This window comes from Ovis aries, chromosome 25 (genome assembly GCF_016772045.2).
Source record: "Ovis aries strain OAR_USU_Benz2616 breed Rambouillet chromosome 25, ARS-UI_Ramb_v3.0, whole genome shotgun sequence".
Taxonomy (NCBI): domain Eukaryota; kingdom Metazoa; phylum Chordata; class Mammalia; order Artiodactyla; family Bovidae; genus Ovis; species Ovis aries.
This window is the reverse complement of record NC_056078.1, coordinates 13,052,896-13,068,176: the sequence shown is the minus strand read 5'-3', so window position 1 is coordinate 13,068,176 and position 15,281 is coordinate 13,052,896. Positions and strand designations below refer to the sequence as shown.

At 44.5% G+C, this 15,281-nt stretch overlaps 1 protein-coding gene across 4 annotated transcripts in view; it reads left to right on the top strand.

The window, feature by feature from the left end:
• Window positions 1–15,281, top strand: part of RASGEF1A (RasGEF domain family member 1A) — a 176,690-nt gene that overhangs the window by 29,976 nt on the left and 131,433 nt on the right. The window lies entirely within an intron of this gene.

Sequence of the window (15,281 nt, the reverse complement as noted above, 5' to 3'; positions counted from 1 at the left end):
GGAATGTTTGTTTTTAACAAACATCCAGGGGTCATTCTATGACCTGTACATTGAAAAATACCATCTTGAATTCATGGCATGAGGTCTCTAATGTTGGATTTTCTTTTTTCTTTTTTTTCTAATGTTGGATTTTCAAGTGTCAGTCCTCCAATGTAGTAAAAAATTAAAGGGAACATTAGAATTTGTCTGGCCAGTCAAAATAAAATAGCATACACAACTACCTCTTCCTTCAGCTAAAATATATTGGCCTAGTGCTTCCCTTGTGGCTCAGCTGGTAAAGAATCCGCCTGCAATGCCAGAGACCTGGGTTTGATTCCTGGTTTGGGAAGACCCCCTGGAGAAGGGGAAGATTACCCACCCCAGTATTCTGGCCTGGAGAATTCCGTGGACTGTATAGTCCATGGAGTCACAAAGAGTCGGACATGACTGAGCGACTTTCACCTCACTTCAGTGGTATTTTTTAAACTCTTTTCATAGACTAAATATTGTAAAGTGAATTTCAGCCTCTCCTTCTGAATCATTTTTTTGCATCCCAGTTTCTATTTTCCAGGCTAATTGATCCGTAGAACAGCTGAGGCAAGGAAAAGGAATGGGTGATACAGCAAGTTTTCCTGTATTATTGTATTCTGTACATGTCCAGAGAAGAAAGAACACAATTTAATACAAATCTTTCATTTGCTATTTTAAAAAACTAATGTTTGCTGTTGTTGTTTTTTTTAATATTGAAAATCCAACATTAGAGGCCTCATACCATGAATTCAAAACTAAGGTTTTGCTGTTAATTGTTTTTTTCCCTCCTTCCTGGTAACATGTAATTTTAAATATCCATTTACTTCTTCTTAACTAAGCCTGAATTATATTGAAACTGCTGTAGTAGTACTTATGACCTCAGTTTGAATAGAAACTATATTCATTAGCATCATGGCAATTAAAAGGAATATCAAATGGGTTTGTAATAGCTATGCACTTAAAATGTTATTGTTTTAAGAGCCTTACTACCACCCAAGAGTTCATTTGGGGCTCTATAGAGAGTGGATTTTGTATGTATATGGACCTCATTTTTGTTTTGATTAATGTTTGGTTATACCATAACATTAGGTAATGTAGAATTACTCATTCACGCTTTCTCAGAGATTTTACTAGAATGGTATCCACACTATATGACCTCCAGCATTCTCTCTTCTTTTTATTACTACAAAATTCTTTTTATTTATTTATGGTTGTGCCTGGTCTTGGTTTTTGCTTGGGGAGTTTCTCTGATTGCAGTGAGTGAGGGCTGCTCTTCTCTGTGCTCGGGTTTCTCATAGTGGTGGCTTCCCCTGTTGCAGAGCAGACTAGGCACGCACACAGGCTTCAGCAGGTGCCGCGCTCGGGCTCCGTGGTTGCGGCTTTAGGTCTCTGGGAGGCGCACTCAGTATTTGTGGAGCAGGGGCTTACTTGCTCCGCAGCGTGTGGAATCTTCCGGATAAGGATCGAACTTGTATTCCCTGCACTGGCAGGTGGATTCTTATCCACTGTACCACCAGGGAAGTCCACTAAATTCTTCAAAAAAATAAATTCTAAATTAATGCTTTTGGGGACTTCCCTGGCGGTCCAGTGGTTAAGACTCCACTTTTCCACTGCAGGGTGCGTGGGTTTGATCTTTAGTTGGATGCCACATCACACTTGGAGCCAAAAATAAATAAATAAAATAAAGTAGTAATGCTTTTGCCATTCTTTATGGTCATATATAATCTTGCAATGTAACTATTATTTCAATTGTCCTTAACTTTATAAAAGACATAGAAACAAGACAAAGTTATTTGATTTCATATCAATTTGAAAATAAACAAATTAATTCTACCCAAACAGAAAAAGACATTAATAGTTATCCCAGACCACAAGGATATCAACATGCTTTATATTTATATCCTTGATAATGCAAATATACTGATATTTGAAGTTAGGGAAAGGCAGGAATCTTTACACAATGAAACCTACTTCTGAAATAAATACCTTAATAACTTGACTTTGATGAATTAGACACCAGGAGAAAGTTTCACTTAGATCCCACTTGAGTCGTCTTAGTTGACAATCCTAATGCTTTTGGATGGCAAAAATATTCCTGTATATTTGGAAAAGACTTATTAGCCTTTTAAGAAATGCTTATACATTTCTAAGAGAATTGCCATCATGTATTTATTTTACAAAACATTCTGCTCTCTAAGAATTTTCTGTTGAACTCTTTATTCCCTACTATGTCAGTATGTATTTAAATATAGAGGTATAAAGATGATGTGAGTATGTATTTAAATATAGAGGTATAAAGATGATGTGTTCTACTTTTCTGACTCTATTTAGTGTGATTTTCATTGGTTCCCAGTGTATCATTTCTTTCAATTTCTCAATGTAGCTTATTCTCATAAGTCATTGTTTTATTGTTTCTCTTGTTTAAAGTAGCAATATAAATTATCCATCCTTTTGGGTAGTTTACTATTAGATCTTGTACCTATTGGAAAGGAATTAAGTTCACAAATTTGCCTGTAAAGTAAGCTGTGTAAAATTCAGTATAACCTTGATGATACTAAACTGTGATTTAGTGGCAGCCAAAAGACAAGAAAGTTGCTCAGGTGTGTCCAACTCTTTGTGACCCCATGGACTATACAGTCCATGGAATTCTCTAGACCAGAATACTGGAGTGGGCAGCCTTTCCCTTCTCCAGGGGATCATCCCAATCCAGGGATCGGACCCAGGTCTTCCCCATTGCAGGAGGATTCTTTACCAGCTGAGCCACAAGAAAGGGAAAGATAGACTCATCTGAATGCAGATTTCCAAAGAATAGCAAGGAGAGATAGGAAAGCCTTCCTCAGTGATCAGTGCAAAGAAATAGAGGAAAACAGTAGAATGGGAAAAACTAGAGATCTCTTCAAGAAAATTAGAGGTACAAAGGGAACATTTCATGCAAAGATGGGCTCAATAAAGGACAGAAATGGTATGGACCTAACAGAGGCAGAAAACATTAAGAAGAGGTGGCAAGAGTACACAGAAGAACTATACAAAAAAGATCTTCATGACCCAGATAACCACGATGGTGTGATCACTCACCTAGAGCGAGATATCCTGGAATGTGAAGTCAAGTAGGCCTTAGGAAGCATCACTATGAACAAAACTAGTGGAGGTGATGGAATTCCAGCTGAGCTATTTCAAATCCTAAAAGATGATTCTGTGAAAGTGCTGCACTCAATATGCCAGCAAATTGGGAAAACTCAGCAATGGCCACAGGACTAGGGAAGGTCAGTTTTCATTCCAATCCCAAAGAAAGGCAATGCTCAAACTACTGCACAATAGCACTCATCTCACACACCAGCAAAGTAATGCTCAAAATTCTCCAAGCCAGGCTTTAACAGTACATGAACTGTGAACTTCCAGATGTTCAAGCTGGATTTAGAAAAGGCAGAGGAACCAGAGATCAAATTGCCAACATCCACTGGATCATCAAAAAAGCAAGAGAGTTCCAGAAAAACATTTAATTCTGCGTTATTGACTAGGCCAAAGCCTTTGACAGCGTGGGTCACAACAAACTGGAAAATTCTTAAAGAGATGAGAATACTATACCACCTGACCTGCCTCCTGAGACATCTGTATGCAGATCAAGAAGCAACAGTTAGAACTGGACATGGAACAATGGACTAGTTCCAAATTGGGAAAGGAGTACGTCAAAGCTGTATATTTTCACTCTGCTCATTTAACTTATATGAAGAATACATCATACGAAATGCCAGGCTGTATGAAGCACAAGCTGGGATCAAGATTGGTGGGAAAAATACCAATAACCTCAGATATGCAGAAGACAGAGCAGAAAGCAAAGAACTAAGCCTCTTGATGAAGGTGAAAGAGGAGAGTGAAAAGCTGATTTAAAACTCAACCTTCAAAAAACAAAGATCATGGCATCTGGTCCCATCATTTCATGGCAAATAGATGGGGAAACGATGGAAACAGTGACAGATTTTATTTTCTTGGGCTCCAAAATCACTGCAGATGGTGGCTGCAGCCATGAAATTAAAAAGATGCTTGATCCTTGGAAGAAAACCTATGACCAACATAGACAGCATGCTAAAAAGCAGAGACATTACTTTGCCAACAAAGGTCCATCTAGTCAAAGCCATGGTTTTTCCAGTGGTCATGTAAGGATGTGAGAGTTGGACTATAAAGAAAGCTGAGCACCGAAGAATTGAAACTTTTGAACTGTGGTGTTGGAGAAGACACTTGAGAGTCCCTTGGACTGCAAGGAGATCCAACCAGTCCATCCTAAAGGAACTCAGTCCTGAGTATTCATTGGAAGGGCTGATGTTGAAGCTGAAACTCCAATACAATACTCCAGTACAATAGCTGGCATAAAGGGGCTGGCATTGAGTGGACAGGCAAGAATTACTGACTGGAGGCGGGAGGGAGGTGGGAGATGGCAGAGCTAAAGGGTCATTACCAATAGAAGACTGAGGGCAAGCCACAACTGCATTCATGCCTGACATTGATGGAACGCACGTTTGCATCTTTGATGTTCGAAACTTGAAGGCCAGTGTATAGGGGACTCACTGTAGTTGAAAGGGAAAGAATGACACAGAAGACATTGGAGGCTATTTCAGCAGTGTGGATCAGAGTTTGTGGAAGTCTCAGCTGGAATAATCGAGGGGACTGAGCCACAAATATTTATTTGTTCTTGTGTATCAGGCATTGTGATGTATGATATATAGGCTGAGATGTAAAGGATTCATATGAGTCAAGTAAGAGGAAAATGGCAAGGGAACTCCTAGGTTTGCAATGTCAGAATGGACAGTATTCTGAGATGCAGGTCAAGAAACACAGGAGTTTGAGGGAAATGGGAGAGGTCAGAGTGGCTGCAGCAGAGAACTTAAGTGTGAGAGAGAGGAGAGCAGCAGATCAGTCCAGAGTGTCTGTGTGATGTTAAGGATTTCACTTGAAGGGCAAAGGGAATGGTTCTAAGTAGGGGCATCCTGGCTGTGATGTGGAGAACAGAATCCAGGAAGGGCAGAATTTGTATGAAGAGACCATCTGGCACGAGATTGGGTGAGATTGGGAGGCTCAATTGGAATTAACAGGAAAGATTTTTTTCTTAAGTTTAGATAGAATAAACAGGATCTGTGATTGCTTCTATGTGGAGCGACTCTGTTGTTATTTAGCTGCTAAGTCGTGTCAGGCTCTTTGTGATCTCATGGACTGCAGCCCACCAGGCTTCCCTGTCTTTCAGTGTCTCCTGGAGTTTGCTCAGACTCATGTCGATTGAGTCGATGGTGGTATCCAACCATCTCATCCTCATCCCCTTCTCCTCCTGCCCTCAGTCTTTCCCAGCATCAGGGTCTTTTCCAATGAGTCAGCTCTTTGCATCAGGTTGCCAAAGTATTGGAGCTTCAGCTTCAGGGTCAGTCTTTCCAATGAATGTTCAGGGTTGATTTCTTTTAGGATTGACTGGTTTGATCTCTTTGCAACTTTGTTGTTGTTCAGTCACCCAGTCATGTCTGACTCTTGGTGATCCCGTGGACTGTAGCACGCTGGGCCTCCGTGTCCCTCCTCATCTCCCAAAGTTTGCCCAAGTTCATGTCCGTTGCATTGGTGATTCCATCCAGCCATCTCATCCTCTGATGCCCCCTTCTCCTTCTGCCCTCAATCTTTCCCAGCATCAGGGACTTTTCCAGTGAGCTGGCTGTTCTCATAAGAGGACCAAAATACTGGAGCTTCAGCTTCAGCATGGCTTTCCGGTGAGTATTCAGGGTTGATTTTCCTTAAGATTGACAGGTTTGATCTCCTTGCTGTCCGAGGGACTTTGAGGAGTCTTCTCCAGCACCGCAGTTCAAAGGCATCAATTCTTTGGCATTCTGCCTTCTTTATAGTCCATCTCTCACAACCGTAGGTGACCACTGGGAAGACCATACCTTAACCTTACAGACTCTTGTCGCAGAGTTATGTCTCTACTTTTCAACACACTGTTGACTTTAGGGAAGGTAAAAATGCAATCCTCCCATGTACCTAGAGGTAAGGATAAAATGAATGACTATGAAAAGTTGTAAAGCCTTCATAAGGTGACTCAAAGAGGTCATGGGCGGAGCAGGAAAAGAAAAGGAAGAAATACTAGTTTGAAAAAAGTGATTAAAGGAGAAGATGCTACTAATTAAAGGGACTCAAAAATAACCATCAGAGCAGAAGGAGGAGAATCAAATTAGAAAAGCCTTACAGTGGGGAAGCTAAGGAAAATGGGTCTTGAACAATCCACAAATAGCAAATAAACATAATCAGGAAAACTGAGCTGTCAGTCAAGTCTTCAGACTTCGAAGAAGGAAGCCAGCCCCTGGCTTTGGCTGTCTGGAGGCCACTGGAGTTTCCCGTCTAGTGGGTGGAGCCACTGAAGATTGAATGGGAGGGACTTCCCTGGACGTCCAGTGGCTAAGGATCCATGCTCCCAAAGCAGGGGGCCTGGTTTCCATCCCTGGTCAGGGAACTAGATCCCACATGTCATAACTAAGACCCAGTGCAGCCGAATAAATACATAGAAGAAGGAATGGGAAAAGGAAACAGCAGGTGAAATTTTTCACAAAGTTCCATGTAAAAGGGATGGCTAAATACAGAATTGCTGCTTAATCAGGAGTCAAAGCAAGGAACTGAGATTGTTTAAAGAAATATTTTTTATTTTATTTTTTTTTAATTTTAAAATCTTTAATTCTTACATGCGTTCCCAAACATGACCCTCCCCCCCACCTCCCTCCCCACAACATCTCTCTGGGTCATCCCCATGCACCAGCCCCAAGCATGCTGCACCCTACGTCAGACATGGACTGGCGATTCAATTCTTACATGATAGTATACATGTTAGAATTCCCATTCTCCCAAATCATCCCACCCTCTCCCTCTCCCTCTGAGTCCAAAAGTCCGTTATACACATCTGTGTCTTTTTTCCTGTCTTGCATACAGGGTCGTCATTGCCAAAATAGAAAGCCCAGAGATAAATCCACACACATATGGACACCTTATCTTTGACAAAGGAGGCAAGAATATACAATGGAGTAAAGACAATCTCTTTAACAAGTGGTGCTGGGAAAACTGGTCAACCACTTGTAAAAGAATGAAACTAGATCACTTTCTAACACCGTACACAAAAATAAACTCAAAATGGATTAAAGATCTAAATGTAAGATCAGAAACTATAAAACTCCTAGAGGAGAATATAGGCAAAACACTCTCAGAAATAAATCACAGCAGGATCCTCTATGATCCACCTCCCAGAATTCTGGAAATAAAAGCAAAAATAAACAAATGGGATCTAATTAAAATTAAAAGCTTCTGCACAACAAAGGAAAATATAAGCAAGGTGAAAAGACAGCCTTCTGAATGGGAGAAAATAATAGCAAATGAAGCAACTGACAAACAACTAAAGAAATATTTTTAAGGGTGAGGAAATTATGAGTAAGCTTATAAATGTAGGAGTTGGTGGAACTGATGAGGATAAAGACATGAGAAAAGGAACATATAAGTCCCCGAAGAGAAAACAGAGTATTCTGGACAAGGAATTAACACCTGCTTTGAGAAAGGAGCTAAAGGAAATGGTAGAGATTTTCTTTAAATTCTATTGACCAATACCGTCCTTGACATTTTATCTCATTTAATTCTAAGTTACACAAAATGGGTTTTATTTTCTGCATGTTACAAAAACAGTGTCAAGAGGTGAATAAACATACTGAAGAGGAAAAGTTGGAAGAAGGAAAGCTGGGATTCAAAGCCTGGGATCTATCCTATTATAAATCTTTCTCTCTGACACACTGAGAAAGCGTGAACACGTAGAGAGGTCGGGTAGAACAGACCCGAGAAGGAACCGCACCCACCCTGATGATTCAAGTATCATGAAAGAACATATTCCTTCCTGTCATTTACTCTTTCTTTGATTAGAAATACTCTTTGTCAAGTGGCCTTTGGTCAAGTCCAATATTTCAAAATAAATAAACAGAAAAAAAAATCTTAAGGTCAGATTTCTTGAGCATCAGCCCGCGCTGTCCCCGGGCTGGGCAGAGGGAGGGAGGCAGGAGGAAGGGCTGCGAGTTGCCCTTAGAGCCGACCTCCACAAGAGGGCGCCAGAGCACCATCAGGGCCCGCCCGCAGCTCCCTGCCCAGACCTCCCGGCTCGGAGACTAGGGAGGACGTGGTGTTGGCAGGACCCCAGGAAGGTGCCCAGAGAGGAGGAGCTGGTTATCGGGTACCTCTGAATTTACAGCTCAAATGGCCTCACCTCAAATACGGGGCAGAAGTCGGCCGTCAGCTTTGGTGGTGGCACTTCCAGACTGGTGGGCTGACCCAGTGGTTATACAGCCTGACAGGCGGACTGGACTGACTTTTGTTTCTCCAGAGGCAGGGTTCTGGCCCCAGAAGTATCTGCTTTCCAGCCTGGTGGGGTGCTGGGAAAGGTTTTAAGCTGCAGCTCTGTGATGGTATCAGCATCTGGAAAACAAAGCTGCTGGTCCTGAACCCGAAGTCTGTATTGGCTGGGTGGGCTGTGCTCAATCCTGTGCCCTTTCTTTTTCTCTAGAGTTCTCCCCAAAGGATTTCTTTTCTTTCTATCTGATTCTTTACTGTTTCCAACCCCCTGCCAGGGGGACCTGACCTAAAGCCAGGTCACCTGAACTGAGGAGGAAATGATTGATTTAAAGCCTGGTGGCATCATGTGAGTTCACTTGTTCAGTTGCTAAGTTGTGTCTGACTTTTTATGACCCCATGGACTGAAACATGCCAGGCTTCTCTGTTCTTCACCGTTTCCCAGAGCTTGCTCAAACTCCTGTCCATTGAGTCGGTGATGCCATCCAATCACCTCATCCCTCTGTTGTCCTTTCTCCTCCTGCCCTAAACCTTTCTCAGCATCAGGGTCTTTTCCAGTGAGTTGGCTCTTCACATCAGGTTGCCAGATTATTGGAGCTTCAATTTCAGCATCAGTCCTTAGAATAAATATTCAGGGTTGACTTCCTTTAAGACTGACTGGTTTGATCTTGCTGTCCAAGGAAATCTCAAGAGTCTTCCCCAGCACCACAGTTTGAAAGCATCAGTCGTCACTCAGCCTTCTTTATGGTCCAACTCTCACATCCATGCATGACTACTGGAAAAACCGTAGCTTTGACCATACAGACCTTGGTCAGCAAAGTAACATCTCTACTTTTTAAATATGCTGTCCAAGTTTGTCATAGCTTTTCTTCCAAGGAGCAAGCAAGCGTCTTTTAATTTCATCATTGCGGTGGTTGTCTGCAGTGACTTTGGAGCCCAAGAAAATAAAATCTGTCCCTGTTTCCATTTTTTCTTCATCTGATGCTGAAGCTGAAACTCCAGTACTTTGGGTACCTGATGCGAAGAACTAACTCATTAGAAAAGACCCTGATGCCAGGAAGGTTGAAGGCAGGAGGAGAAGGGGACAACAGAGGATGAGATGGTTGGATGGCATCACCAACTCAATGGACATGAGTTTGAGTGAACTCTGGGAGTTAGTGATGGACAGGGAGGCCTGGTGTACTGCAGTCCATGGAGTCCCAAAGAGTCGGACACGACTGAACAACTGAACTGAACTGAACAGAACAGAACTGAATCCTTCCTAAGGTTCACTTCACTTCACTTCACATTGTAGGATGTCTGGCTCTAAGTGAGTGACCACACCATCGTGGTTATCTGGGTCATAAAGAGCTTTATTGTACAGTTCTGTGTATTCTTGCCACTTCTTCTTAATCTCTTCTGCTTCTGTTAAGGTCCATACCATTTTTGTCCTTTATTGTCCCCATCTTTGCATGAAATGTTCCCTTGGTATCTCTAATTTTCTTGAAGAGATCTCTAGTCTTTCCCATTCTATTGTTTTCTTCTATTTCTTTGCATTGTTCACTTAAGACTTTCTTATCTCTCCTTGATATTCTTGGGAACTGTGCATTCATTCGGGTATATCTTTCCCTTTCTCCTTTGCCTTTCACTTTTCTTCTTTTCTCAGCTTTCTGTAAGGCCTCCTTAGATGACTATCTTCCCTTTTTGCATTTCTTTTTCTTTGGGATGGTTTTGGTCACCACCTTCTGTACAATGTTACAAACCTCCATTCAGAGTTTTGCAGGCACTCTGTCTACCAGATCTAATCCCTTGAATCTATTTGTCACTTCCACTGTATAATCATAAGGGATTCCATTTGGGCCATACCTGAATGGCCTAGTGGTTTTCCCTACTTTCTCCAATTTAACTCTGAATTTTGCAATAGGGAGGTCATAATCTGAGCCACAGTCAGCTCCAGTGAGTTCAGGGGCTATTTAATTTAAAGCGGTGAGGGTAGGGAGAGGTGAGTGCCCTGGGGGATAAGTAGAGAGAACTATCCTCATGTGTAGGGCGCGTCATTGCGCTTGGGGGAGAGGAGGAAGGAATCAGGCTGGCAGTGCGTAAGACCAGTGCAGCCCCTGGTATGGGGAAGGAGAGGAGGAAGGGCTGAGAATTGGAGTTAGAGCTGATGGCCACAAGAGGGCGCCAGAGCACCGGTGGAGCCCACCTGTGGACCCCTGGCCGTACCTCCAGATAGAGTTGGATTTGAAATTGGCAGCACACCCCACTCCAGTACTCTTGCCTGGAAAAATCCCATGGATGGAGGAGCCTGGTGGGCTGCAGTCCATGGGGTCACTACGAGTCGGACACGACTGAGCGGCTTCACTTTCACTTTTCACTTTCATGCTTTGGAGAGGGAAATGGCAACCCACTCCAGTGTTCTTGCCTGGAGAATCCCAGGGACGGGGGAGCCTGGTGGGCTGCCGTCTATGGGGTCGCACAGAGTCGGACACGACTGAAGTGACTTAGCAGCAGCAGCAGCAAGAATGAGCTCAGAGAAAAAAGGTTGATAACTGGGCCACTCTGACTCACTGGCTCAGATTTGATGGGGGCTCTTCTAGCTTGGTGGGGTGGCTAATTGGCCAGTCTACCGGCTGTCTGTAGACTGACCGCCCTGTTTCTCCAGAGGCAGGATGCTGGACCGAGAGATGGTCGGTTCGACTCTTGGGCACGCAGCTTTTAAGCTGCAGGCCTACAACGGTATTGGCATCTGGAATACAGGGCTCCTGGTCCTGAATATGGAGCCTGTAAAAGACCTGGTATTTTGCTGGGCGGGCTGAGCTCTTTCTTGTGTCCTTTCTTCCTCTCTAGCTGCTGCTGCTGCTGCTGCCAAGTCGCTTCAGTCATGTCCGACTCTGTGCGACCCCATAGACGGCAGCCCACCAGGCTCCCCCGTCTCTGGGATTCTCCAGGCAAGAATACTGAGTTCCCCCCAAACTTCCTTTTCCTTTTCCATCTGAGCCTCCTCTTCCTGTCCCCTCCTGATCTGAGCAAAGCCAGGTCAGCTGAATTAATGGGGAGCAAACTGAGTTAAAGGTAGGCAGCATCATGTGTTTGGTGGGGAGGCTATTTAATTTAAAGTAGCAGGGTGGGGTAGGGAAAGGTGAGTGCCCTGGTAGACTTGGAGAGAGAAATATCCCCATCTGTAGGGCTCTTCTTTGTACTTAGAGGGACAGCAGTCATGAAATCAGGCTGGTAGTTCCCAAGAACTGTACAAAAAAGATCTTCACAACCAAGATAATCATGATGATGTGATCACTCATCTAGAGCCAGACATCCTGGAATGTGAAGTCAAGTGGGCCTTAGAAAGCATCACTATGAACAAAGCTAGTGGAGGTGATGGCATTCCAGTTGAGCTATTTCAAATCCTGAAAGATGATGCTGTGAAAGTGCTGCGCTCAATATGCCAACAAATTTGGAAAACTCAGCAGTGGCCACAGGACTGGAAAAGGTCAGTTTTCATTCCAATCCCAAAGAAAGGCAATGCCAAAGAATGCTCAAACTACCGCACAACTGCACTCATCTCACATGCTAGTAAAGTAATGCTCAAAATTCTCCAAGCCAGGCTTCAGCAATACGTGAACCGTGAACTTCCTGATGTTCAAGCTGGTTTTAGAAAAGGCAGAGGAACCAGAGATCAAACTGCCAACATCCGCTGGATCATGGAAAAAGCAAGAGAGTTCCAGAAAAGCATCTATTTCTGCTTTATTGACTATGCCAAAGCCTTTGACTGTGTGGATCACAATAAACTGTGGAAAATTCTGAAAGAGATGGGAATACCAGACCACCTAACCTGCCTCTTGAGAAATCTGTATGCAGGTCAGGAAGCAACAATTAGAACTGGACGTGGAACAACAGACTGGTTCCCAATAGGAAAAGGAGTACGTCAAGGCTGTATATTGTCACCCTGCTTATTTAACTTCTATGCAGAGTACATCATGAGAAACACTGGGCTGGAAAAAACACAAGCTGGAATCAAGATTGCCGGGAGAAATATCAATAACCTCAGATATGCAGATGACACCACCCTTATGGCAGAAAGTGAAGAGGAACTAAAAGCCTCTTGATGAAAGTGAAAGAGGAGAGTGAAAAAGTTGGCTTAAAGCTCAAAATTCAGAAAACGAAGATCATGGCATCTGGTCCCATCACTTCATGGGAAATAGATGGGGAAACAGTGGAAACAGTGTCAGACTTTATTTTTTTGGGCTCCAAAATCACCGCAGATGGTGACTGCAGCCATGAAATTAAAAGACGCTTACTTCTTGGAAGAAAAGTTATGACCAACCTAGATAGCATATTCAAAAGAAGAGACATTAATTACTTTGCCGACTAAGGTCCGTCTAGTCAAGGCTCTGGTTTTTCCTGTGGTCATGTATGGATGTGAGAGTTGGACTGTGAAGAAGGCTGAGCGCTGAAGAATTGATGCTTTTGAATTGTGGTGTTGGAGAAGACTCTTGAGAGTCCCTTGGACTGCAAGGAGATCCAGCCAGTCCATTCTGAAGGAGATCAACCCTGGGATTTCTTTGGAGGGAATGGTGCTGAAGCTAAAACTCCAGTACTTTGGCCACCTCACGCGAAGAGTTGACTCATTGGAGAAGACTCTGATGCTGGGAGGGATTGGGGTCAGTAGGAGAGGGGGACGACTGAGGATGAGATTGCTGGATGGCATCACGAACTCGATGGACGTGAGTTTGGGTGAACTCCGGGAGTAGGTGATGGACAGGGAGGCCTGGCGTACTTCGATTCATGGGGTCGCAGAGTCAGACACGACTGAGCGACTGAACTGAACTGAGTTCCCAAAGCAAGTGCAGCCCCGCCGGCTAGGGAGGGGGAGAAGGAAGAACCAAGAATTGGCTTTAGAGCTGACGGCCACAAGAGGGCGCCAGAGCACCAACGGAGCCCACCTGCGGATCGCTGGCCACCAGGCTCGAGATGGGGTTGGATTTGGGGTTGGCAGAACCGCAAGGAGGTGCCCAGAGAAAAGGCGTTGGTTACTGGGCCCTCTGACTCACTGGCTCAAATCGGTTCACCTCAGAGAGCAGGCAGAGGTCTGCCTTTGGCTTCAAGCGATGATGGCCTGGTTGGGTGCCCAGTGTTCAGTCAGACAGGCTGTCTGCAGCCTGAACATCCCTTATTCCTCCAGAGGAGGGACACTGAACCCAGGAATACCTGGCCCGGCCCTTGGGCTTGCAGCTTTTAAGCTGCAGGTCTGCGAGGGTGTTGGCATATGGAAAGTGGGGCTGGTGGTCCTGAACCTGAAGCCTGTGAAAGCCCTGGCACTTGCTGGGTGGGCTGAGTTCATCCCTTGCGCCCTTTTTCTCAAAAGTTCTCCCCAAATGCTTTTCTTCCCTTTCCACATGATCCACTTCTTCCTGTGCCCACAGCCCTGCTAGGGGAACCTGACCAAAGCCAGTTCACGTGAATTAATGAGGAACTAACTGAGTTAAAATCAGGTAAATTCATCTGACTTTTGGGGGCTGATTGATTTAAAGTAGTGGTCTGGGATAGGGAAGGGTGAGTGCTCTGGGAGACTCTGAGGGAGAAATACCTTCCTCTGTAGGGAACTTCATTGTGCTTGGAGCTAGAGAAGAAGGGATATCAGGGTGGCAGGTGTCCAAAGCCAGCGCCGCCGAGAAAGGGGAGGGAGGCAGGAGGAAGGGCTGAGAGTTGATGTTAGAGCAGATGGTCACTAGAGGGCGCCAGAGCACCAGGGCAGCGCACGTGAGGCTCCCCAGGCTTGGACTGGGTTATGGCCGCCCCAGCATAGAGAGGGCGGGGGGCAGACTTCTCACCTGTCAACTGAGATACCCAAGGCTTATGTCCCAAGAGAGGTCCAGGAGGAGGCTGTGTTGACTCGTATGACTGACCTTTGGAGTCGCATGCTTTTGGCTGAGGCAGTTATTGAGGTCTGCTCAGGTTCAGGGGTAGGGGACTCGAGCCCCACCTCTTGGTGGAGGCAAGTCCCTGTAACACTGTAGAAAGCATGTGCGGCCAGCCGTGGAAAATACTGCTGCAGGAGTTCCTACATTCACGTGCAACCTAGATCACACCCTGTTAAAAATATGCAGCCCATCCTGTTGATAAGTTCCACCTGCACTTTTCTAAAATGCCTCTCTCTCTAACACCACTTCTGTGTCTGCCTTGACCATTGAGGGGGACTGAACGATCCCCACCCACCAAAGGCAGATTACAACCTTCTGGGTTCCAGAGATGTGAGCTCCGGTTCTGCCACCTACAAACCCTGTGGCTTCGGCCAAGTCTCTGAATCTCCCCAGCCTTAGTTTTGTTATTTTTAAAATGTGGATGATAATATCTCTTTTCAGAAGACAAATATTTATTGGGCTCTTACGACGTGCCTGACCTCTTACTTTGGACTGTTGGATGCGGTGGTCAAACCAGCCTCGTGGAGCTTATACTCCTGTGGCTGTGCTGGCTTGTGAGCTGCTGAGAAAATTCAGAGACAATGCGCCGGATGCAGGCATGCAGCCCAGCCTGGCCATAGGACCGCCTGGGAACGCAGGTTGTCGTCTCCAGCATCCTGCTCTCTTCAGTGCTCTTCCTCCTACGATGGGCAAAATGTGTTCCCACAAACAGTGATGCCCAGGAAACCTTACCTTAAGACAATGAATTTGCATTTCAAATCAAGAGTCTGCATCTTTTGGGATGAAGAAAGAGAAGAACTGGCTGGGGGAAAAAAAAAGTTAAAAGCATTTCAAGCACATCATCATCACCAGTGTTATAATCACTTAAGAACAGTAAGTCAACCATGAAATTAACAAGGAGCAGAAATCTGTGCTCTTTCCACTCAGATCTCTGTGGCTGGGCTTCACATTTACCAAGATAAACGTCTCCAACCATCATCCTGTGCCTCCAAGGAGAGCGTCCCTTCTCAGAGATAATATTCTTATTAA